Source organism: Corvus kubaryi, unplaced genomic scaffold (assembly GCF_017639235.1).
Source record: "Corvus kubaryi isolate FWS band 111438036 unplaced genomic scaffold, C.kubaryi_AGA036_p1.0 37398, whole genome shotgun sequence".
In the NCBI taxonomy this organism is placed as follows: Eukaryota; Metazoa; Chordata; class Aves; order Passeriformes; family Corvidae; genus Corvus; species Corvus kubaryi.
In genome coordinates this window covers 7,902,033-7,928,133 of record NW_024581137.1, presented here as the reverse complement: position 1 = coordinate 7,928,133, position 26,101 = coordinate 7,902,033, and the positions used below count along the sequence as shown (strand labels likewise).

At 41.1% G+C, this 26,101-nt stretch overlaps 1 long non-coding RNA gene across 1 annotated transcript; it reads left to right on the top strand.

Annotated features, from left to right (window-relative positions):
• Positions 1–10,245: 10,245 nt before the first annotated feature.
• On the top strand, positions 10,246–24,407 carry LOC121671997. The gene is made up of 2 exons (XR_006018713.1): positions 10,246–10,392; positions 22,422–24,407. It is a non-coding gene; the product is annotated as an uncharacterized LOC121671997 (long non-coding RNA).
• The last annotated feature ends 1,694 nt before the right edge of the window (positions 24,408–26,101 follow it).

The window sequence follows — 26,101 nt, the reverse complement described above, 5'->3', positions numbered from 1 at the left end:
ACAAAATGACAGTCACTCTTTCTGGGGAGAAATATTCAACAGCATGTGGTGGGGGACGCACCTTGGCTAAGGGCAAAATGCCCAGACAGCTGCTTGCTCCTTCACCCTTCCTCAGTGACAAAAGAGACTTGGCTTGTGGAAATTTAATTTTATTGCCACATAAAATAGTTTGGGGTATTGTGAAATAGAAAGAGAGGTAATAAAACACCACCCTTCCTGCTTTCACCGTCCTCTCACCCAGTCTCAGCTCTGGGACTGCTGGAACTGGCTGTGTTCAGCATGGGACAGCTCACCCTCTCCTCTCACAGACACCCCTGCAGCTGCCTGCCAGAAGCTGGGCACCTGCACCCGAGAGACATGTATAGCAGGGAAAAATGCATTAATGGGAATTCCCAAATCAAATGTGATAAGCAGTTCTGTCAGAAATGGTGCACTGCATAGCAGCATAAACAGTGTTAAAATAAATCCCCAGAAGTTACAAAAAGGTAACATTAACATTTCATGGCCTTTCCTGAGATATCCCAGAGACTGACTGAGAAAAGCACATGAAGTGTTCCCTCATTAAAAAAAAAACCAGTCACTAAAGATTGGCCTTATGTGATATGGCCAATGAAATATTTTGAAAAATATTGCTTGATATACCTAATAAGTTAAACAAAAATACTTCTCTTGAAATTAAAAAAGGAAGCTCTTCAGACTACCTGAAATCCAAAGTGATTCAGAATGCATATTAATGTAAAGCACAGGCTTAATAAACTGTTGAGAGGAAAAAAGGCGCATAGTAAAGAAAATTAGCTAGAAGAACCTTTATGAAAAGGGCAAGGGAACTGATAAAAAGATTCTGGCTTATCTCCTCATGAGAGCTCATCTGAAAGCCATTTGTCAAATAAGAACTAAAAAGGGATGTGATAAGGGATCCTAGATCTATTAAATCCGTCCTTTGGGATTTCTATACCTATTGTGCCATATCACCTCCCAATACAGAGTGAATAAAATCATATTTTAAAATGTGAAACTGCCATTTATATCAAAAATTGCAATTACATTAGAAGAGGCAGTCTCAAATGGAGACTGAAAATACTAAAGTTTTAATAAAACTTTCAGGAAGTTTGTTAAAATTTTAGAAACAGGAAGGCCTTTGAAAAGCCTGTGGAATTGACAGCATCTGATCCATTGGCTTGTTTTCAAACCCACAGCTGAAGTCTTCAAGACGGATGCAAAACACCACTGGCACTGCCACTGCAATACTGTTTCATTGAAAGAAAAATGCATGTTTGGAATGGATGAATTTTGAAAACCCCGAACCCATACTAAATCATATTTACTTACTTGAATAATTGTAACTTTTATGACATTATTATTCGAGGACTGCAATTATGTTATGCAGTGTCTCACTGCTGAAAAACAAAATGTTTTTTAGCTATTGTGTGTCTACATCTCCACATCTATATGTGTATATATATACATCTATATATTAAGCCCTATCTCACAAAAAAGTTTGCAGCTCATGAAAAGGTTGTGATCCAGAAATCATGCAAGAAGCCCCAACTGAAAAATTTAAAAAAATTTGTTCAATTGTCAGATTGAAGATTCTAGTTTCCAATCAGCCGTTGTATATGGATATAAATGTATCTACAGCTGGGCCTCTTACTGTCAGATTTCCTTTTAGGAGATACTAAAATATACACTGCCTACAGGAATGAAGATTAATGTGCGGTCTGTTACTAAAAATGAGCCAGCCTGTATCATAAGGGTGGAAGATCCAGATAACCTGTTATCTATGATGAATGGAGTCTGCCTATGCGTCTCACAGGGTACTTGTTTTGTCATCGTAACTCATGAAAGGACTTTGACTGTGTTGAGTGGCTATTTCTACTGTTTTGAGCTATTTTGAATGATATGAATTCTGCCTGACCTTAGAGCACATAAAAAAATCTGCTTTGTATTTTTTCCGAGAAATAACATTGTGCGTCAAGACAGATTGTGGAAAACTTCAGCTCATTTTGTGGTTTATTCATAAATACTGTGACCTTCAGAAAAATCACTTAATCTACCCTCTAACTCTATTGCCCGTTTTATAAATAGTAATTCTCAATTTTAAGAGCATTTTTGAGAACACAATCTATCAGTAGTTTCAAAAAGGATGAGATACAATGATGATAAGAGACAGAAAAATGGCAAAGTAAATATTGTTTAACTTCCTGTTCTTCTTGCTGGGTCATTTTCTGTAGCTATAGAGGTGCTACTTGGAATATTCAACAAGAATACCTTAGTGCAAGGAAGTCATGTGGGTTTGGCATAGGAATTACCAGGCCAATGTCTACAGTCTGTGATTTGACAGAAGATTGGACTAGATTATCCTAAATGCCCTTCACTTCAAAATTTAGTTGATGTTAGCAGTCTCAGCTGAAAACTGAGCAAAGGCCTGTTAATATGTGAGATGGGACTATATTCCACACAGCTTTTCTTACTTTGTGTATTGTCTCCAGTTCTCCTGACCATTGCATGGTAGAGAACAGAAAAGGAAGAACAAAGTCAAGACAGACAGAATTATAGAACACCTTGAGCTGGAAGGAACTCACAAGGATCATTGAGCCCAACTCCTTGCCCTGCACAGAACAGCCCCAAGAGTCATACCATGTGCTCAAGAGTATTGTCCAAATTCTTCTTCAACTGTTGGTGTTGTGACCAATTTCCTGGGGAGCCTGTTCCAGTGCCCAACCACCCTCTGGGGGAAGAACCTTTTCCTTATATCCAAACTAAACCTCACTAACACAACTTCAGGCAATTCCCTCAAGTCCTGTCAGTGGTCACCAGAGAGGAGATCAGTGCCTACTCCTCCTCTCCTACTCACAAGGAAGTTGTAGACTGAGACGAGGTCTCCCCTCAGTGTTCTCTTCTCCAGGCTGAACAAGACAAGTGACTTCAGCAGCTCCTTTTTATGGCTTCCACTCCAGGCCCTTCACCATCTTTGTTGGCCTCCTTTGGATACTCTCTAATAGGTTTATATCCTTCTTATCTTGTGGCACCCAAAACTTCCCCCAGCACTTAAGGTGAGGCTTCCCCAGTGCAGAGCAGAGCAGGACAATCCCCTCCCTTGCCTGGCTGGTAATGCTGTGCCTGATGCCCCCCAGGACACAGGTGGCCCTCCTGGCTGCCAGGGCACTGCTGACACATATCCAACTTGCCATCAACCAGGACCCCCAGGTCCCCTTCCTTGGGGCCTCTCTCCAGCCTCTTGTTCCCCAATCTGGCCATACATCCACATACACACATCCAGGTTTGCCCCATCCCAGGTGCAGAATCTGGCATTTGACCTTGTTAAAATTCATATGGTTGGTGCTTGCCCAGTCCTCTGATTTGTCCAGGTATCTCCTCACAGCCTGTCTGCCTTCAAGGGAGTCAACAGCTTCTCCCAATGTTGTATCATCTGTGAACTTACTTAGTGTACCTTTGAGACCCAAGTCATTTATGAAGATGTTGAAGAGCACAGGGCTGAGGATGGAGCCCTGCAGACCCCCACTAGTAACAGGTTGTCAGTCTGATATCACCCCATTCACTGTAACCCTTTGTGTCTGACCCGTGAGCCAGTTGCTCACGCACTGCATGATGTGTTCATCCAGCTGTGTGCTGGACATTTTGTCCAGAAGGATCCTGTGAGAGATGGTATCAAAAGCTTTACTGAAATCCAAAAAGATTACATCAACTGGCTTCTCCTTATCAGCCAGCTGAGTTACCTTTTCATAAAAAAAAATTTGACAAGCAGGACTTTCCTCTCATGAAGCCATGCTGGCAGTGACCAATGACTGCATTGTTCCAGAATAATCTTCTCCATAATTTTACAGTCACTGAAGTGAGACTGACAGACCCATAGTATCCAAGCTCATCCTTATTACCCTCCATGAAAACTGGGACAACATTAATCAGCTTCCAGCCAACTGGGACCTCTCCAGATCCCCAAAACTGTTCAAAAATCATTGAGGGCAGCCTTGGACTGACCTCAGCTAGCTCTGTGAGTATTCTTGGATGTATCCCATCAGGCCGGATAGGCTTATAGAGATTCAGCTGGAGCAGCAGATCCTGCACAAGTTCAGGGTCAACTGGGAGTTGATCATTCTCATAGGCAAGGTCAGGGCACTGGGACCTGCTTAGGCCATCATCAGTGTTGAAGGCAGAGGCAAATAAAACATTAAGCATCTCTGCCTTGTCTGTGTCCCTTTTGTTGAGGTGACCATCTTATTCCTGTATGGGACTGATGACAATAGATTCTTTACAGGACTTTTTAAAGCCCTGGCTAAAAGGTACCAAAAAAGCATCACTAATAACACCCAAGAAAGACTGTAATTGGATTCCCAGGCTTTAAACAATAGTATTGGATAGCTGACTTAACTATGTGTCATCAAATTTTCCTTGTGCTAAAACAGGTGGAATATCGGAGGCTTAGCCTTAAGGTATTGTATTTGTTGTTAATGCTAAATTTACCATTCCAACAGCTTTTCTTAATTAGGAAGCCTAAAGGATTTGTACCTTCTAGAAAGAAAATAATACTACAACAATTCCTGTCTTGCATTTAAAATTCTAGCTTCAAAAAATCTGAAATGGTGGAGAAATTAGATTAGTAGGAAAAACATAAACTTCTACTACTAGAATTAGTTTAGAATCACTCATTTCTGGATAATCAGAGAGAAGCATGACAACATATCAAAATGTACATCAAATGTACAGAAACAGCAACCTGAATTATAAGGGAAGAAAAGGAAATGATTTTATGTTTCAAATTGAAAGAGGAAGTAAGTAACAAAAGTGAGTGAAGGCTGTGGTTCACAAATCAGGAGCCAGAGGAGGTGCTGTAACAGAGATGTCATGAAATGGGAAACGGGCTAGAGTAGATCATTGCTATTACCTGAAAGCATAGAATTACTGGAAGTTCCAATTACTGGAACAATTATTCATATAAGAAATACTATGTTCTTTCCAGGAACCTATATTTAGAATACAGAATACTGAAATGTCAGATGCAAAACCTATTAAGAGCCGAACAGCTTCTTAAAATATTTTTTCTAATACAGATCTGCAGTGGTTTAAGGATCAACTTTCTCTTGTAAAAGGTCAGACTCCTGAGATACACCTTTTCAAGTGATATAAACAGATTTAATTCCACCAGCATCACTGAATTTAATCAACTGACATTTGGTTTTTTCTCAACCCCATGAAGCAAAGCTTGCACAGGAGGAGACCAGGATGACTGATTCTGTTTGAGGGGACCAAAGCCCTCAAAACTCATGTTAAATGGGGATTTAGGCCTTAGATCTCTTTCATACTAGATTTGATCAATAGTAAGTGCCCACTTTGTAGTCCATGGCAAGAAGTGAAGGAGACTTTGGGATTTATCTTTTCCTAAAGGACATTAAAGAACTTTAAAAACTGAAAGTGTCCTTCTTATCCTGGAGGGCAGATGATTCTAAAGATGAGCAGAGTGCAAATTACATTTCACATAGACACACAGACAAAATATTATACTTATTAAATAAATAAATAAATTGTTTTCAGTAGGGGTTTATATCTGTTTCTCCAGTGTCTGAAACCAATTTTTTTAGGATTACTGCATTGTTGTTAGGGTACTTTCTATCTTTGAAAGTTACGCTACACAGTGTCTAAATGGTTGAAATAACATGTTGGCTATGTTAACAAATATGATCATTAATAACATGTTATTACATATATGAGAGTTAAATGTGCACAAAAGTTTTTCTTACATTTACAGATGTAACAGAAATTATTCAGGGTTTTAGCCCAAGTGTTGTCTGTGCTGTTAATTTAACAGAAAAAAATACCTTGAGTGCCATAGCCAGGTAAAATCCAGCAGAACAGTGGTGGTATAGAGGAGTAGTCTATGCTTTTTGTAGCAGATGAAATCTTAGATCTGGATATGCAGCTTGGAAGAATTTCTCATTACACAGATGCTTCTAATTTTTTTCATATTTAATTTTCTGAATGTTATGTGCTCAAGCCCCGGAGTCTCTATGACCTTTATAACTACAGTTTATTTTTTATGCCAGGTGGCTGGATGAGCATCAGGTTGTTTTTATTTTTATTCCACAAAAAAAAATCTTAAGTGCAAGTAGTAAGAACTTAATAGCAGAAGGGAGAAACAGAGACTTGCTTATTTTTAATACAGCATTTGTGGTGTTTCTTGAAATCGTTTCTGCTGATACAGATTTAAAGGAAAAATTCAAGATGGTGCTAATATTACATTGAAAATTATTCTTTTTAATTGGCCTGTGAGCATTTTGGTCTTCAGAATTATGTGCTTTTTACTGAGGGGACCATACCTGTGCACTCTAACTGTATGGAAAGCCCTTATAACACCACATAAACTATACTAATGTATGTTGAGTTTTTGAAAATGCATAATAATTTAGTGGTTCAGTAATTCTGATTGCTTTGTTGCACCCTCCTAATCCTTCCAAGGATCAGCCCCCTGGGGCAATGACCTATTATTTTTATGGCACAGTTGATCCATTTTCAGTTCTGTGCACACTTCTGGAGCCCTACTCATTAATCGGCTGTATATAAAGGCTAAATAAAAACAGTGTTTGCAAAGTACCCTCTCATTTACAGCTGATTCTGTAAATTATTTCTATTTATGTTAATTACTGCATATTTAAATTTGGAGAAACAGTCAATATAAAAAGCACCAGCATTTTCCATTTTAGGTTAAAACTGTGGAGGCTTATTTGGATGCAGAATTTCTGATCAAGCTAAGATGAAAAATAAACTGCATAACCCAGAAAAATTGGGTTCGTTGAAAAAAGTAAGCTCAATTCTTTCATCTAGTGTGAGAGAGACTATTAATTAATTTGGGGCTGTTTCAGGTACCATGAAGATACAAGACCACTGCATTGGAATTTGATAAAACTAGGAGTGGTGTATTAACAGTCAAAGCAAGATTCTGCTAAATACAGGTTTTTGTCTGCATTTTTTTCTCCTTTTTCACACTTTTCTCCCTCATTTGCAGATCATTATATTTCTGTAATAGCTTAGCAGCCAGGAGAGACAGAGGTAAAGAGAGTCCCTAAGTAGAACTAGCTGGAGGAAGAGCTGCAATTGCTTTTGGATCGCTGATTACTGGAGGAATTTGCCCTCTCAGATTTTTTTGCTTTGTATTATTAAGTCTTCCTTATGTGAATGTAGCAAATAAAGGTGAGAAGTAGAAGTAGCACTCTTTCAAAAATATGGCAGAACATCCAAAGGGCAATCCAGCTCTGCCTATTAAGTAGCGTCCCATGGCAGTCACCCTTGAATTACACTATTTGCTGTGGAGAAACCTAAGCTAAGCCAGCCAGATGGATTTTAATAAATATAGACAAATGAGAATTATTTGGGTCTGTTCATACCTGTGTCAGATTACCTCTCTGTAGTTATGTACTCTACAGCTGAGGAAAAGCCTAAAGCTTTTTCTCTTTTAGTATCACTGTTCTTTTATAGTGCAGTCCCATTGAGAGGACATATCCATCTGATCTGGCTGAGCTGGAGTTCATTTTCCCCACAGCAGCCTTCACAGTGCTTTGCTTTGCACTGGTAGCTGGAAAGATGATAACTCCCCAGTGTTTTGGCTGCTGCTGAGCAGTGTACACACAACATCAGCACTGTCTCTCCAATGATCTTCTCATCACATCAGCTGGCCAGAGATGGACAAAATCTTGGGAGGGGACATAGGCAGGACAGCTAACTGAAACTGACTGAAGGGATATTCCATATTTTTATTGTTCAGCAATAAAAGCAAAGAGAATGGGGAAGGGCCAATTTTAATACAATGTTTGTCTCACAGAGCAACCACTAAGTGTACTGAAGCCCTACTTCCCAGGAAGTAGCTGGACTTCCCTGCTGATGGGAACTAGAGAACATATATTTTGTTTGCCTTTTCTTCTGCAAATGACCTTTACTTTTGCTTCATAAAACTGTCTTTATCTTGACCTACGAGTTGTTTTTTTTTCTTTTTTATTTTCTCTTGCTCCTGTCCTGCTGAGGAGGGGAGTGAGAGAGCAGCTTGGTGGGCACCTGTCATCCAACCAAGGTCAATAAAGACAGAGGATCCACAGAGGGTGTCAATAAAGTAGCTATAGTTTGATACAATTCAGCGGGAAATTCTTGTAGCTCTGCTGACTTTGTCTCATTAATATTTCTCTGAGCCCTTCAATCTGAAGGGCAGGTTGTGAACCTGCATGATTTCTCAAGAAAAGCCTTACCTGGTCCCGAGATTGGCACCAAAAATGTGGTATATGTTTCACTGATAGTCCACTGGCCTTTCCCAACCTCCCTCCATTTACTCCTATTCAAAATAAGGTATTGCTAACTCAGCTGCTCCAAGTCTGGATGTTTACAATATGGCTGGTCCCTCTTTTTCTCCCTTGGAGGAATACATTATGTGGAAAAATGGATATTAAGCTTTTGTTGGTAAAATGCTACAAGTAGGTATATTTAATATGATGTGCTTGTTCGTTTGCATAAGAAATACCTCACAACATTACATTTTAGATGTGTAGCTCATTCAAACAATTCTAGTTCACTCTATCTCAGCCTCTATTTTTTTTTTTAATTTTCTGTAGACACATTAATAAATAGCATATCCATTCAGGTACCATAGGTTTTAAATGTAACCCTCTATAATCTACCCCCTAGATATATTTTGTACAAAATTGCTTTTGAGCTTAGCCCATCTTAGCAATGTGTGTGGGAGAGAGCAATGATCTGAATGCTTTAAAAAAAGTTCACACCTCCACTCTTAATACTTAGGCTTTATACGACATGTCTCTCCCGAAAGGTCCTCTGAAAGGTGCTGTGCTATAATTAACTCTTTAGTATTATAATTAGTCATTTTGGGGTTAAAAAGCCAGTGGTACATTTTTTAAAAGCATGCAAGCTGTTTAGAAACCCAGAATACTCTCCCCTTCTTTCCTCAGCCTCAAACAGAAACTGTGGCCAAATTTTGACGTGTATTTAGGCCTTTTACAAGACCAGCCTAGAGAAATTTCAAAAGCCAACCTAGGTGTCCCTCATATGGTTGAAAATTAGGCTGGGTCCCTGAGGCTATTTTGCGCACGCTTGAATAGCTTTGAAAATTCAGACATGGGGCATTTAGTAGTTCAGTTTTCATCGACTTGCAATAAAACCTAAACTGTTAAGAGCCAAAGATCCTGTTTTCCAAATTGAAGAATTTGACAAAATAAATCTTATGGGTTCTTCTGGAAATTGCATATTATGCCTGAAGTGCTACAATGGATGGCAGGGTAGGGATCATGCCATGGACAGAACTAGCAGTGACCAGGGGCTGAGAAGGCAGTGGTACCAGGTTGCGATGGCCTCAGGCAGTGAGGGAGGGGATGGCAGCACAGCTGTAGCCAGACCACAGGTTGTGGTCTGGCTGCAATTTTCCTTTGGAGGTACAAAATAAGTGTAGCGGTGGGGAACAGGGCAGCAGTGATGGTGAGGAGGAAGGAAGTGCAGGAGGTGGTATCTTGAGGAGGGACTGGCAAGTGGTGCGAGAAGGTGGAGTGTGAAGAGTCAGAAACCCTGGCAGCAAGGCTAATGGGCTGAATAACCTTGTAACAGGCCAAGTTTATGAGCAGGTAAAGCCAGGTGATAAACAGATCAATATAAAGAAGAAGAGGGAAAGGGCAAAAGGGGACAAACACAGCCCAGTATCAAAAAGGAAAGCAGTAAGAAAAGGTGGGAAACAAGGTGGTGAAGGATAGAGTAAAGGAAGAATCAAAGCCTGGAGATTAATGTGTATGGAAAAGATTCCTCCCCCTTAGTCAGAGGATGCAGTGAAAGAAAAAGATGAGAGAAGCACTGGTGGTAAAAAGGACAGCAGTGGAGCACTGCAGTTGAGGGGTGGGTGGTAAAGGGCAGCTAACGGTATGGAAAGGGCTGGCATTGGGTAAGGGAAGTGGTGGTGGCAAAGAGGACAGTGAGGAAAGGGCAGGGGCAGGATGTCAGCTCTACAAAGGGAGGGAAGAGCAGCAGTAATACAGAATCACAGAATCATTAAGGCCAGCTGTTCTGGCAGGAGATTGTACTGGGTCTGGATGGGATCGAGTTAATTTTTCCATATTTCTCAGTCTGTATAGTACTAGGTTTTGGATTTGTGACTAAACCAGTGTTGGTAACACACTGATGTTTTTGCTGTTGCTAAGCAGCGTTTGCACAGCATCATAGTTTTATCTGTTTCCTCCCTAGCCTTCCTCCACTCCACACACTCCAATGGGAAAGAGACTGGAAGGAGACACAGCCAGGATAGTTGACCTAACTGGATGAAGATATATCCATATCACACAGCATCATGTTCAGCAACAAAACAGGGGGAATAAGGAGGGAAGAGAGTCCTCCAAGGTAACTATTGCTTAGAGGTTGCCTGGGCATTGGTCAGCATGGGAAGTGGTGAGTGATTGTTTTTGCATTGTTGTTTTTTTTCCCCCACCTCTTTCCCTTGCTTATTAAACTGTCTTCACTTATTATCTTCACTCATTAACTACATTAAACTGTCCTTATCTCGAGTTTTCTAGCTTTTGTTCTTCTTGTACTCTCCTCTATCCCACTGGGGTGGGAATAAGCAAGAAGTTGTGTGGGGGTTTGCTTCTGGCTGGGATCAACCCACCATGGAGTCAAATACTGCTGCCTGGAAAGGCACTGAAGGCAGGCAGCTAAGGAGTTGGGAGGAGAAGCAGCTATGGGAAGTGGTAAAAGGCCAGCTGCATTACAGCTGCAAGCTTACAGGCAAGGGGGGTTTTGAGAGCAGTCGGGAAACAGAATGAGGCTTGCCAGGAAATGAAGGAGCAATCACAGGCAGAAAGTGCTGGTGATATGACAAGAGCAAAGCTTCAGGCTGTGTAGGAATGGGAGAGGTACATGTCTGACAGGCTGGCAAGAGGAGTGGGACAAGCAGGGAAAAAGGTGAGAAAGAACAAGGAAGACAGCAGATGCAGCTTCTGGGCAATGTGGAGAAAGCAGGCAGCATTTGGGCTACAAGCTGAGGATGAACAAATGCAGCAGATCAAGGCTTGAGAGGACACACTGAGTACAGGGTGCGAATGAGGTGCAAAGTGGTGGCAGGGGGCTGGCAACAGCAGGAGAGAGCAAACACACTCCTGAACAGAAAGCAAATGTGGTCCAACATGAAAACTGAGCACGGTCAGCAAGTCAGGTATTGAAATGATGTGATGAGTCCAGGAAGAAGCAGAGTAGGGAAATGGTGGTGCACAGCAAGAAAAGTTTGAGAGTACAATCCAGAAACGTGGCTTTGAAAAGCCATAGGAAGGATATGTTTACAAGCATGAGAATCAAGCAATGGCAAGAACAAGCTGGCAAAATAAGCACTGAGAGCGTGTAGCTAAGGGAGATGGTGAAGGCAAGCAGCAAAAGAAGGGGCTTGTTCTGTGTAAAGTTGACCATGGGCAGGAATACATGCTAGTGACATGGGAATGAGTCAGTGAAGAGAAGTGGGGAGTGCAGGGGGAAGGAGCAAGTGGAAGGGAAGTTTGGCGATGCAGGTGAACGGTGACATGTAGTGAGTGAACAAGCATGGTCAGCGGACAGGAAACAGAAGTTGTGAGGGCTGTCTGCAAACAGGGCAGCTCCAGAGAGGTGGAGATAAAATGAAGCAGCAGGAGCAGGCAGGATGGCAAACAGGGCAATAAGTAATGGCTTGGCAGGCTGATCTGAGAAAGGTCCTGGTCATTTGGGGAGAAGAGCAAGCAGTAAGTGGAACAGTAAACAAAAATAGTGTGGGTAGAGAGCAAACACGGCTTCTGGGAGGAGGAGGAGGAGAGGAAACAGGTAGCAAATGGGGCTGGCCAGAACAAGCAGTGAATAACAGTAGCAAGACATGTGGTGGAAAAGAGAGCAGTTAGGAGAAAGGAAAGCAGAGGCAAGCAGAAAGGTGTTCAAGGTGGGTGGCAAAGAGCAGGGACCGTGTGGGAAGGTGACAATGGGACAGGAAAACAGCACATGAAGCAGTAAACTGAGATGATGTGGTGTTGAGGGGAGAGGTACTGAAGGGAATTAGGTAAGGCCACACTAGGAGAAATAGGGCAAGGCAGGGACTGATGAGGCAGTAAGGTAAGCAGCAAGTAAGGTGATGTGGCTGCAAGAGACAATGAGGAAATGATGAACAGGAATAGAGGACAGAAAGAGAGAAGACAGTGGTGGAGGTGTGGGGGTGAGCCCAGCAAGGGTAGGCAGAATTGAAACAGGAGATATCGTAAGAGATGGCAGAAAATGAGATGGCAGCAATGCCACATGCTGTGAATGGTATAGGGTGTCACAGGCATTGGGGCTTGACTGGCATGGCCAGATGGAGGAAGGGGTCAAAAGGAAGTGCAAGTGGCAAGCCAGTGCATGCCAGTGGTGCACGGGGGAAGAGAGAGGAGATAAGCAGGTAGGCTGAAGTAACAGGCCAGATAACAAGTGAAACAATGAAGATGATGAGCAAAATACAACCCTGAGCCTTGCTGTTTGGAATTTATTGTACCTTGAAAATAATTGTATAATATTGCACCTTCTACCTTTTCTGGACATGCTTCTCCCCACCTGACTCTCTCCTGAAGGGGAAAGAACTGGACTCTTCCTCTCTCTTCTCTGTGGCTTTAAATGGAAGACACATTTTTTTCTTAATCACTGTCTGCACAAAACACACGATTCTAAATCTACTGACAGCAATTCTTAGTACTGTCTAGTAACTCTGGGATGGTTACTAACAGAACCAAATCCTTGAGTCTCTTGAATCACAGACAAGCATTTCTTCTTGTCTGTGTTAATGACCTGAGGTGCTGACCTTTCAGCTGTTGTCTCTGCCCTTTTGTTAAAGAGATTTGTTTGGGCATTTGCATGTTACAGCCCAAAAAAACCCTCTGCCAGCTTTCTGGATGGAAAAAAAGGTACAATCCACTAAGTAAGGCCCTAGCAGACTGACTGGAAATGGACATTGTCTAAATCTGACTACTATGGTGTGAAAATAGTTAAAAACTGTCTGTGACTGAAGAAGAAGTTGGACCCATTTTTTATTGGCCTAGTTGGTTTCTTAATAGGGGATTAGGAGGAATTTATTGCTTAAGTCAATTCTGTGTTTACTCACATATCAAGTGGGTAATAAAAAGGATAGATGCAGCGTTAGCAAAGGCCATATCAAGGATTTACAAATAAGGAAAAATGAGAAAGAAATCATTATCTGCTATTTATGTTTGCACCTGAAGTGACTCTGAAACTTTCAAATTGGTCTCACAGACCAGTTACATTCAATGGCAGATGCATATATTTTATCACAAGAGGCAATTCCAGGATTTGTTTAAAGCTGAATCACAGTAAGCAAAGATCAGCTTATCACACAATATCCTAAGGAGGAGCAGTGAGGAAGACATCCAGTGGAGTTGAGCCTTTCCTTCTAAAGAAGATGAATTGCATGCAGTTTGCTGTGCGGCATGTTTCAAATAAAACATAGAGGAAAGCAGCCCTACTGACTTTGTCTCAAAACTATGGTCCATCTAAGGAGCCCAGATCAAGTTTGCTGTTAGGAGTTTACAATGTTGGTCAAGTTCCTTTCTCTGCTCAGTGAGAATGTGCTGCAGAACCTATCTACACTGGGTACAGAAACTGCCTCTGGTGACCATATTATTAACTTTGCTCCTCTTACATATTTTGGGGAATAATCAGTGCCTAAACATCATTAAAAATGGAATATGGACCCAAGAGTTCTTCATCAGCTGTTCCCTTTTGGTCTCAGTTTGGTGGCCGGCCTGCTCGCTACTGCTCACCCATGGAAGGACTGACTGATTCTGGTTGTGCCATGCATATGGTGCGTGTAATTAAGCACGGGGGCTGCCTGTAGGGTGAGCAATTATAACACATTTATTTCCTGCATCAAAGAGAACTCACATTTAATTAGTTTTTCCCAAGTGAAACTGATACCATGAGGGACTGTCAGGGAACTAATTTCAGATTGTGTACCATTGCAAGTCAGGTTTCTTTGAAATATTTAAGAAAAAAGTTTATCAAATAAAATACCAGGCTATTGCTGGGTTTATGTCACTCTCTACATAAAAGTAGAAATGGGAAATTAGCTCATTTTCTTCATAATTTGCAAGCTTTACTGTTGATGCACCCCAGTTTTTAAAATCCTAAAAAAGATTAAGGCAAATTTGCCCATGGAAATATAAGATAAAAGCAGTTTGGGGAGGATATCAACACTAATGAAGTCTGGTTTACTCTGGATTTGCATCCTCCATTTGTATACCTTCACCACTACAATAACAATGTTAGATTTTCATTAAAGTTCTTAACAGTCTGTCCCCTCCTCCAGCTGGTATGAGGTATCATCAGTGTTCTCAACTATTGCTGACTCTCAAGGTCACGGGACAACTCAGGTTTCAAGGGACCCCAGGAGGTCTCTAGTCCAAATTCCTACTCAAACAGAGTTAAATGTGCCATCAGACCAGTTTGTTCAGAGCTTCCTCCTGCTGGGTCTTGAAAACCAACAAGGGCGGACACTGCTCTTAGAGGCAGCATCATGCTTGTGATGCAATCTGCTCATCAATGGAGTTCTAATCTGGGTCTGTCTTCTCCACGCAGCCTTTGATTTTTCCCAAAGCTGGTGAGGATGCAGTACCAGAGACTGCAGGATGTGCTTTACTGTCAGATCATCTAGAAGTCAACCAATGGCAAGAGTCCCTCATAGGGGTGAGGGCGAAAAGATGAACAGGTGGGCAAATCCACACAAGCCACACGTACAAAAGCATCCTATTTCCCAGGTGTCCTATTTCCCAGGCATTCTATTTCCCAGGCTAAAATTACATCTGCAAGCACTGAACCTCTCCACAGGAACTCAGATAGGACCATAAAATTAATTTATATTGACAGTTTCTACATTCTGAAGAAGCATGTAGTTCCCAGTTCCTATTTTAAAAGCAATGTTAAGATAAAGCGATGCTCTTCTGCCTTGCAGGAACAGCAGCTGGACAGAATGAGCTAAGAGTGTTTTAACATAAAGCGCAAAGGAACAGTGTCAGTCACCTCAATGATCTTTATTATTTCTGAAAGAGCATTATTAGGATCACTATCTCTCATTACTATGTTTCCATCTGGCACCTCAAAAAACGTTTCTTGAAATAGATGAACTTACGTCACTCTGGATCTTGTCCTACTGAGAAAAACTATCATGTCAGGTCCATGTGTGCTGGTTTTGCTTGGGGTGGCATTAATTTTCTTCACAGTGGCTGGTGTGGGGCTGTGTTTCTGATTTGTGCTGAACACAGGGTTGATAATACAGAGATCTTTTTGTTATTGCTGAGCAGAGCTCACACAGAGCCAGGGCCTTTTCTGCTTTTCATACTGCCACACTGGCCAGGAAGTTTAGGGTGCATGGGAGGCTGGGAGGAGACACAGCCAGGACAGGTGACCCAAACTGACCAAACTGATATGACATCATGCTTAGTATGTAAAGGGGGGGGCCCGGGGGGAACAAGGAGGATGGGGCAATGTTTGGACTCATGACGTTTGTCTTTCCAAGTAACCATTATGTGTGATGGGGCCCTGCTCTCCTGGGGATGGCTGAACACCTGCTGCCGATGGGAAGCACTGAATCAATTCCTTGTTTTGCTTTGCTTCTGTACGTGGCTTTCACTTTCCCTGTTAAACTGTCTTTATCTCAATCCACCAATTTTTTAGCTTTTAGCCTTCTGATTCTCTTCCCAATACCACTGGTGGGGGAGTGAGTGAGTGGATATGTGGGGCTTGGCTGCTGGCTGAGGTTAAACCACAACATCATGTCAAGTCATGGTTTGATCTGGTCCTTGCAAGTTCTCTGCTGCTACTTTACCAATCCTGCTTGTGGAACATGTCAGATACAGTTCATCTGTCAGACTATGAGTTAAGGTATGATCCCAGCCAGGGTAAAAGTGCTCTACAAATAAGCAAACAAAGCCTAAGTCTCAGAGGAAAGATCAGCAGTGTGCAAGTAAATATGAGCAAGATCAGTTAGAGCTATTTTATAATTGGCTGAAATTGCAGAGGGTTCAAATAAACATAAAAATTAACAAAACACAGCATAAAGAAAAAGGAGTATGAGGGCACCATGCTTGCACCAAGCTTTATGTGTGAAGAGGTTGTCATACAATAACAAATGAAGTTGTAATGACAAATAGGAACGGGTTAGCAAGTTGTTCTCAGATGCACCTAATCTAGCTATTTAGATGATAAGCCATATAAATCCTTGTTGTGTCATCTAACCCTCCATTGTGCAACTACTATGATCAGGGAGATGTTAAATGTCAAGGAATTTGTTCATTCATTACATGATAGGACGACAGCTTACTTGGAAGGCTTCCTGATAAAAGGGACAGAAGACATGTTTCTTGGTTCATGCTCAAATAATTTATTCAGCCCAGATGAATTGTTCAACTTACAGAACTACAGTGAATTAATCACGTGATGCAAAAGAAGCACGTGTGTGCATTTTCTTGAAACCAGAAAAATTATGAACTTGGTATAAAAAGCAACCCGATCCAGCATATTTAGTTTTTCAAACCAGTTTTAGATCTATGCAAGTTTTAAAACATCTACACAACAGTATGCATGGGAGAGATATGGGTAACTTTTGGTAATGTCTAGTTTTCCTAAATACTGAGGCTGTAAATCTCTGAAAGCCGTTTATTGGCAAAGACTTTTGTTCAGAGACCTTCATATGAATGATGAATAGATTGAATTAAACCACCTAGAAGATTTTAGGACAAAGTCAAATTAGCTCCATTAGTCTCAAAAGTGATTAAATTGAAAGAACTTCCTTATAAACTTGGAGTAATAAGAGCTTTTTAACAAATCCAGAAGCTATTATCCCTTAGAAATGTATGACTTGAATGTTTTGTAATGAATCTGTGAAATATCTAAGTTAAATTCACAGTAGAATACACAGTTTTTATTTTACTCCTGTCTTTTTATACTGTTTTTTCTCTTTTTAGAATGTGTAAAATTATGTAACTTATAAATTAAGGACTTTTTTTCTGAATGTGACATCACTTTCTGCTTTTCCTGATAAAATGGGTTACTGCCTGGTGCCCCTGAGGGCTACATATGCTGATGTGTTTTGTGTCTGATCTTACAACCAAATGATATGGCCCTATTGCAGCTCTGACGTGATAAAATTTAAAATATTGCCTTCAGTGAATTACATGGGTTTTTCACTAGAAAGTCTTCTGAACTCCCAAATGATTTTGCAACTGATCTCTGGTGCAAGAGACCATTTTTGTGTATTCACCAGCCTTTGAGCATGCAGAAATGTGGCAGGAACATATGTTACACTGAAGTCTCCAGGACTCCTAGTGCCCCCAAGTAAATGTTGCAAACATGATAGGAAATGATGAAGATGTTTTCCCCCACAACAACACAGTATTATTACCATTATTAACCTTTCTATGGCTGTTATTATTTAGAGGATCTTGAGGTTAGTACTTGATCCCCAGTGGTAATTAGTTGTACCCCAGCCAATTGGTTTCAGACTGTAGATGAGAAGTAATAAATGCAGAGACAAGACTATGACATGAAAAAGCTGAACAGAGAGGGGAGAAGGCAATAACTCCTGCACATATCTGTATGTAAAACCCAATTTGATTGAAAGGTGACAGTGACCCTCCCAGTATCCTTCTGGACAAGCTGTCCAGCTGACATGAGCAGGTACATGGTGCAAAGGGTGAAGAACTGGCTGAAGGGCAGACCCCAAAAGGTTGCAGTGCATGGGGTTACATCTGGCTGGTAACCAGTGATCAGTGGTGTTCCTCAGGGCTTAATTTTAGGGCCAGTTCTGTTCAATATTTGTATCAGTGATCTGGATGGAGGAGTTGAATGTGCAGTTGGTAAATCTGCAGATGAAACCAAACTGGGAGGTGCTGTTGGCTGTCTCAGGGGACAGGAGGCTTTGCAAGGGTGTCTGGATAGATTGGAGCATTGGGCAATCACCAGTGGCATGAAATGCCAGATTCTGCATCTGGGATGGAGTAACACCAGACATGAGACTAAACTGGGAGAGGAGTGGCTGGAGAGCAGCACTGCAGAAAGGGATCTGGGGGAGCTGGCTGACAGGAGGCTTGACAGGAGGCAGCAGTGTGTGCCCTGGCAGCCAGCAGGGCAAACCTCATCCTGGAGTGCATCAAACACAGCATCACCAGCTGGTCAAAAGAGGCGATTATCCTGCTGTATTTAGCATTGGTGGAGACTTGAGTACTGTGTGCAGTTCAATTTAAGAAGGATTTGAAGGTACTTGAATGCATCCAGAGAAGGACACCAAAGCTGGGGAAGGGGCTGGCAGGAATGTCCTCTGATGAGTGGCTGAGGGCACTGGGCTTGTCTGGTTTGGAGAACAAGAAGCTGAGGGGTGGCCTCACTGCTCTGTACAGCTTCCTGAGGAGGGGAAGTCATCTCCAAAGTGTCCAACCACCAGTGTCGGAAGAAGAGCGCATGAGCACTGAAGTCTAGTCCTGCCAGGACGTGGGGGTGCTCACAGGCCTCAGTGGCTGGGACTGGCCTCTCCTGGGACCCACACCCCCACCATCTCCTGCCAAGGGCCCAGGGGAGGTGTCCCAGCTCTGCCTGGGACCTTCAGTCCCTGCCTGAGCCCTGCTGTAGGTGTGCCCATCTCTGTTCCGTTCTCCTGGGTGGGCCTGGGACCTGCACTGCAGAGCTGCTCTCTGGGGTGGAGCCCTCAGACCTGGGTCGAACCTTGTCATGCAGAATGCTGGGTGTAACATGGCATAACTCTCCTCCTCCTCCTCCTCCTTCTCCCTCTCCCCTCTCCCTCTTCCTATCTTCCTCTCTTCTTCTCTCCTTTCTTCTCTATCTTATCAAGCAAGTAAGGTAATACCAGGTCACAGAGTGGACTTGGAAGTTGATCAACAGTGACATCTGATTTCCATGTTTTCTAATTAATATCAGGATGGCTTAGGTTTGGCAGGTTGTATGCATTTTGGGGTGGAGTTGCTTGCTTTTGGGTGGTTGCATTGGTGGAGAACTTGCTGTTGGATGGTCTGTTGGTGTAGTGACTGGGGATCTGATCTGGCAGCTTGCAATCCTATTTACACCTGTGAATAAAGAAACAACATTCTCCATACCAAAGGCTTTACTATCAATATAAATGAAACATGACAGGTAATTTCATATCCAGGAGGTCTTTTTTTTCTTTTTTTCCTCTTCTGAAGCTGGAGTTCCATTTAATAACAAGGGCTGTCACCTTTTAATCTGAAGCACTATGAATTTTAAATATTAATTCATGCAGTTTTACTTTTAGCTTAAAATAAAGCTTTGCTTTATGTTGTTGGGGTTTTTTTTACATATGTGAATCAGGTCTTAATATTCACATTAGGTTGTCTCAGTTGCTTGCATGATATTAAGAGTTGTAGTTTACATTCTGTTAGTCACCCTTGGCTGCTTTGTCTTCACTAGGCACGGACCAAGAACTCTCTCACACCAGAGGCGTCTCTGAGGGAGGGTCCAGGGTCTGCTAGACGTGAATTGTTATTCTTCACTGCTTTCTAAACACGAGTTGTGGGAGGCAGGGAGGGAGGGAGGGAAGAGCTAAATGAGACGACCAGTGGTCTGTGCAAAGCTGAGAGACATGAGACTCAGGATCAAGTCCCAGGTATGCTGCAGAATTCCTTCATGAGCTTTCGAAATCAGCTTTAGCTATGCTTACCAGATAGCTTGCAATGCTGTGGAAATATTCCTAAGCTAATTAGGCACCAAGAAGAGGGCTGCCATTCACACAGCACTCTATTTAGGCTACTTAACCCCCTAACTGATAAGCTGAGTATCTTCCAGGCTTGGGTATCCTCACAGCTGCACTGTATTTGTAAACATCCCTACTCCATGTTTCAGCCTTTTTCTATGAAATCCTCCTTTCCTGATTACACGTTTTTGATGAATTGCAAGGAGAGGTGCTATTTCTCATGCTATGTTTGGATGGCACCTAACAATGGATGTCATAATCTCTACCCAACAGTGTGATACAAGTAAACAGGAGTGATCCGCTATTATTTGCTTGTACTGCTCTATCAGACAGAGATAGCAAGCCAATTTTACACCCTTCAGAGCGAAAACATACGTAAGCCTGTGGGTAGAATGATAAGATTGTAGATTGGATTAATCTTTCAAGAAGGATAGCAGGATCTGTATCACCTATCAGACATCTGAAGTGGTCTGGATGAACTGTTTTGTTCCAGTAGTGAGACAGATTAAAGGCAAAAAAAAAAGAAGGAAAACCAGACAGAATATCACTTAGACAGTGAAACAGTGACCACCAACAAGTCACACCCCAGTGGCTATAGTTCTCTTTCCCAGAGCACCTGGCTGGCCTGTAAGGCTTCCCGTTACAAGCTGTCACAAGCTGGTGCAGGGGCCAGTGTCCCTGCATGCCCAAGGAACCCCTGCAGGCTGGCATTTCTTAACAAGGGAAGAAGACAGGCTGTGCTACCTTTTCAGTGATTTCTGCCTCCAGCTTGCTAATGACTTCTTTCCCCACTCCAAAAGCTACCTGGCTCCCTCTGTCTCTTTTTAGCAGTCTGCCGTTACTCTCATTTTGTTCCAAAGGATGCACTTTAAGTGAGACAATCTGATGCTGGTTCAGAAAGTTGCGTGGCAGCCCGCCCTGGCTGTCCTGCACCTTGTCCTCCTCCTCTCTACTTGTGGTACTATCTACCAAGTGTTTCACCACTACTGAATCACAAACACAATGGCAAATAAAGCAGAAAGGGAAGAGATAAAGTGCTTGCCTTCTCTGTGTTGAGCCATATAGCCTAACAGCTGGTATAGAATATTCCCAGAAGCCAGCTACCCTCCCAGCCATGAATTGCATGGCACTCTACACCTAGTGTTCTGAGGCATGCTGGGGTTTTATTTACAGGATTTTGATCTTATTTTTGGCTCTTCTGAATCATAACCCAAATACTGCTGTTATACTACGGATCCAAGGGTCACAAGGGCATGCTACAATTATGAAAGATTAATGAGATAATTCATTAACCTTTGCACTTTTGACTGCTCGGAAATATCTCATCTGTGTTATTTTAAAGAAGAAGAAGGGGGGGAAAAAGTCTTAGTAAAAGGAAGCAAAATACTTTGGTGTTATTAGTACACTTTTTTGCCAGAATTTAGCACTGTTTTATTTTCACTTTATCTTCTCTGTCTGCTTACACCTTCCACTGCTCTCCTTCCCCTGCTTTCTCCGATCTCTCTAGGCCTGCTCTCACATCACCCTGAAGAAAGCAATGATCTTCTCAGTGGTAGAGGGGCATCTCAACAACAAACCATGCAAAATTCAGAGAAGTTTGTACTCTAATGGCTGTGGTTTTAATCTTCTTTCATTTTGTGACAGTTTTCCAACAACCCCATGATTTAATGGTGATTTTAGGAGCAGGTTTATTGTAGGTAAAAGGAGGAAGGTGACTTCCTATTCATGTAGCTGCTTTATGACTACTCTAAAGAAGTATGAAAACAACTCTAAAACACATATCTAAGAAAGGAAAAGTTTACTTTCTGAGACTAAGTATTCTGTATATCAGGACAGTTTTAAACTACGTTAGAAATTTGTTTCTGTGCTGTAGTGAAGAAAGTGAGGAAATGAGAAAAATCACAATAATTATAACTTTTGTCAAGCAGCCATTTTAATGTGTTCAGATTTTGCCTTAGATAACTCATTACCTAGGTCTTGATTTGCTATTTTTTTGGGTCATACTGTACTTTGAATTTTTATAGGAATTAGAATTCAGTGGATTAAGCACTCTACACAACATTTTCCCACAGTGCTAAATTGCTTTTTGAGTCTCTTAAATCTCATTGAAGTCCAGTAAGCCTGAGATTCCTGAATCATTTAGGTGTTCTTAAAGCTCTCCTTTAGTTTATTCTCTTTAGGGGTTACAGCCCTAACTCCAAAAGCTAATAGTTTAAAACTAGACAAGATAGTGAAATAATTGATGTGAGCTTGATTTCATGGAGGGGGGAAAGTGAAAGATATATTAAAGGAGAAGGTTACACACATGTCTAAGTGCATCATGTAAAGCTAACATACATCTTTTCCTACCCTTCTTCCTTTCATTCCAAGACTTAGTGGTTTGTCCATGTCCATGCTTGAATTAGACAAAGGCACCAGTCTGAGCTCTTGCTGCCACAGTCCCTGCTGATGTAATCTCAAGCTGGTCCATCTCATCTCCATAGTCACTTTATTGCCTGTGTTAAGGAAACATCCAACATAGCATCCCAAGCAAGCTCTTTTACCTCTGAAAAACTGTGAACTTTGCCTTTTTCATTTGTCTGTGGGATCCCCTATTCTCACTGGGGTTGTGTCAGTAACACACTGTGCTTTTATGAGACTTGTTCTTTTCCTCCTATAGAAAGAAAATGGAGGAGGAAACACTGATGACCTGTGACTCCAGAATATTGCTCTATACTCAGTAATGAACCTGCTTCTGGATGGAGAGATGGGATTTGGGAAACACCGAGGAACCTCTCCCAGAAGAACATGATTTGCCACGGGATGGACATTGAGTGTAAATCTCTGTCCTTAAATCTCAGACCTGTAACAAGCTCCTGGCCCACCCACTCTAATTCGGCTGATGCTGAATTGTCATATCCTAGAGGTTTTCTTTGAATTTTTTAGTTTGCTTTTGGACATAGAGGCTCTTAACTAATTAAGAACAACTCTTAAGATTGAGGTACCTGTTGGTGATACCCAGTTAAGCTTGCATCACTTTCACCAAAGACTGTGGGTAAAAATTTGGCCTCACAGAAATTACTGCATAAAACTCCCATGAGGGAGGCTGAGATCTTGTCCCATAAGAACAGACAAAGGTCAACGGCCCTTAGCAGCCTTTTCATTTGCCAAAAGAAGGCCTAAATCCTTAATTTCATTCAAAATTTGCACCTATAGATAGATTAGTAGTTTAGCTAACACCTAAAACTTGCAACATATTTTTGCTGTCTGACAAAGAATCCTGGAGTCTGGAGAAAGGCTAATGCAGTCGAACAGTAACAAATTATTTATAAATGAGCATCAGGCCTTGTGTTGCCTTGCCAAGGCCTGCTTGGAAATGCCCATCAATCACCTTTAACTGGTGTGCCTAATCTCCCACTTCAATTTAAGGGCCTTTTTCATCCTTTTTTTCCTGTAAATATACCGAGTTTTTGCCTCCTCACAGAGGAACTGGTGAAGGTCAAACATCAGTCCCTCTTTTTATACTGGACGATTTAAAGTCTATAACGATGAACTCTATATTGAATGCTTTTCTTAGTTCAAGATGTTTCTAACTTGGGCTTTTCACAAACTGTTATTGATCTCCGCCTCCAAACCAGTAAATCCTTTCGTGTAGTAATTCCATAAATACAGCAGAGTTGGGAAGGCTTTGAATGTTCATTTGATCAAAAAGATCCAAATCTGTCAGATAAATCTATAGCTCTTGGTGGCAGCTTTGAAGGTGTTCAATCATCTTTCCTTGGACACTAAATGAAATGCCTTGAGTTCATGTTTAATTTTTCTTGCTGTGCTTCCATGACATCTGTCTTACGTATATTGTCCTCAGGTGACTGTTAATTCAATATAGTTTGCATTTCTCATTACGAGAAAGAGGTTATCCACTTAATAAATTTAACTAACTCTTTTCTCTTCTTTTAATTAATGGTCACAGACAGATATTTCAGGAGGATGGAGGAAGTAGAATAATTACCTGAATATGCCTAATGTCTTCCTGTAAAGTTCTTTAAAAACTGGGTTAGTAACCTCTAATTCCTATTTATTTGGACTATTTATAATAAAGCCCATAAGAATCTCCCTTGAAAATATTTGGATTGGGTGAAATTAACTTCTTACAGGCACAAAAAGAGGCAGCACTAGCTACTAATTTAGATGTAGGGTCTGAAACTGATTGCCAAGCGCTCTTCTTGGCTCCTTGTTCTTTAGCTGCTTGGCAATTTGGGAAAAGTAGCTGCCTCAACAATTATAGCTGGAGGGACTTCTTCGATTTGGTAATAGATGCCTGTACTCTGTCTGTAATCTCCGTATTTTTACTGGTAACATAATTGTCCTGCTACCTGGAGTATGTCCTTTCTTCGCTCTATAAGGTGTGGAAACAATATTACAGAGATGAGGATAAGGGGTTTTTTTCTGCAGAAATGAACTGTCATCAGATTCAGAATATATCTCTTTTATTGCACATCTTTTTATCATGCACTACAATAAATGTTCAAAAACACATCATGCAAAGTATCTCTCAATGACACGTACAAATCAAAAACTCCTTACTCTATTAGGCATTAAAAACATCTATTCATTAGTGATACTAGTTTTTACAGCATTTTATAACTTTCCTTATTTCTGAGGCCTCGTCTGTGTTCAACAAAAAATAACCTCCTGTTTCTGTACTATAGAGACAATCTTATGCCTGTCTCTCTCTGCTCTATAGGCAGTGTCCTAATCTGAAAGATATAGTCTGAGTAAAATTCAGAGGAGCTGTTTTTAGTCTGAATTTGACTTCGAAGTTTGCTGCTTCTGTTTCAGACTCAGAGAAAGAAGATTTGTGTCTGAGAGTTTGTCTTCCCATTTTTTGTTAAAATCTCTAACCTTTTCCTTCCAGCCTTGACTTAATTATACATTAGCATATCACAGTTACTGCAATACTACTACTGTCAAAAGAAGACAGTAGCCAAAGACTGATTTGAAAAAATAAAGTTGCCCTTGCAGGGCCCTAGATTTGAATTGTTTATTGTTCCTTTGGATAAAACCATCAGGTTTTTGGTTTCATCTAATTCACTCTTGGCTATATATTTTTCCTTCTGATATTCCTGTAGTCTCCCAAGACTTTCTCTGATTTTAAGAAAGCAGTTTGTTGGCCAGATAAAACAAGGACACAACTATACTTAGCTAAATCAAGGCCTTATTATGATTTTTCAGTTTCTTTCCCAGGGGCTTTCACTTTAAAATTCCTCTCAGTTTATCAAACAATCCCTAATTGCTCTTTAACATCCAGTTAAGTTTAACATTTTGTATATTTTGTATTCAAACAAAAAAGTTTTGTTGATCATTTATGCTAGGTATCAAGCTCTGCTTTTTCCCTTCCTCCTTATTCCCAAATGTCAGGGTAATGCAACCAAGTGAAATTCTTTTATCACAAGCAATAAAGCCAGTGGTTGTTAAATAGTAGTCTATCATTTGAATTGGCTTTGTTGCACTTCTAATGAAAAGCGTGATAAAAAAACTGCATAGGAGCCCAAAATAAATCTTTTAGGGTAGTAGTTCTGCCTTGTAAAGGTTTGCAAATCCCTGAGCTTGATCACAGAGAAACTACAGCATTTTTGTTATGGTGCCATGTTGAGTCTGGCAAATGTTCACAATGTTTGAAAACAGTGATCAGTTATTAAATTTCTTTCCAAATATGCTTGTGTTTATTAAAAAAAATAATAATCCATCCTCCTTGTCCATTAAACGTCCTGCCTTCCAACAACAACAAAAAAAATTGTTATATTTTTCCTGTAAACTAAAGTAATATATACACACACATACAATGGATATATATAACAGGTATTTGGAATGTCAGCTTTAAGTCCTTTGAGCCTGCAAAATCTAGGCAGGAAAGCAGCCAGACTGTACTTCCAAACTTTTTTAATATGTCATCACATTTGTGAAGGACTGGTTTTGCACCAGGGAGACTAGCAGCAAAATTTAGAAGACTCGATCTAAGAAACATAACAAAGGATGATTTGAAGGACTTTACAGTAAACACATTTACAGTAAACACAGTGCTGTTAAATCAGTATATGCCAATGAACAGTATATGTCACCAGCAGCTCTCTAAAACTTTGCTTAGATCCAGCACCCCCACCATTTTAATCTGACGGAACACATGCTCTTAAAACCAGACAACCTGCCAGAAACTGACCAAAAAAAAAAAAAAATTGGATAAAGTGGGTCAAATTTGACATCCATTTGGCAGATAACAACACCTGCTGTTCACCTGTCTGCATTCAAAGAGCTGGCCAGCTTGAAGTTCATCAGCATCACATTTGTTCAGGGTCTACCTTA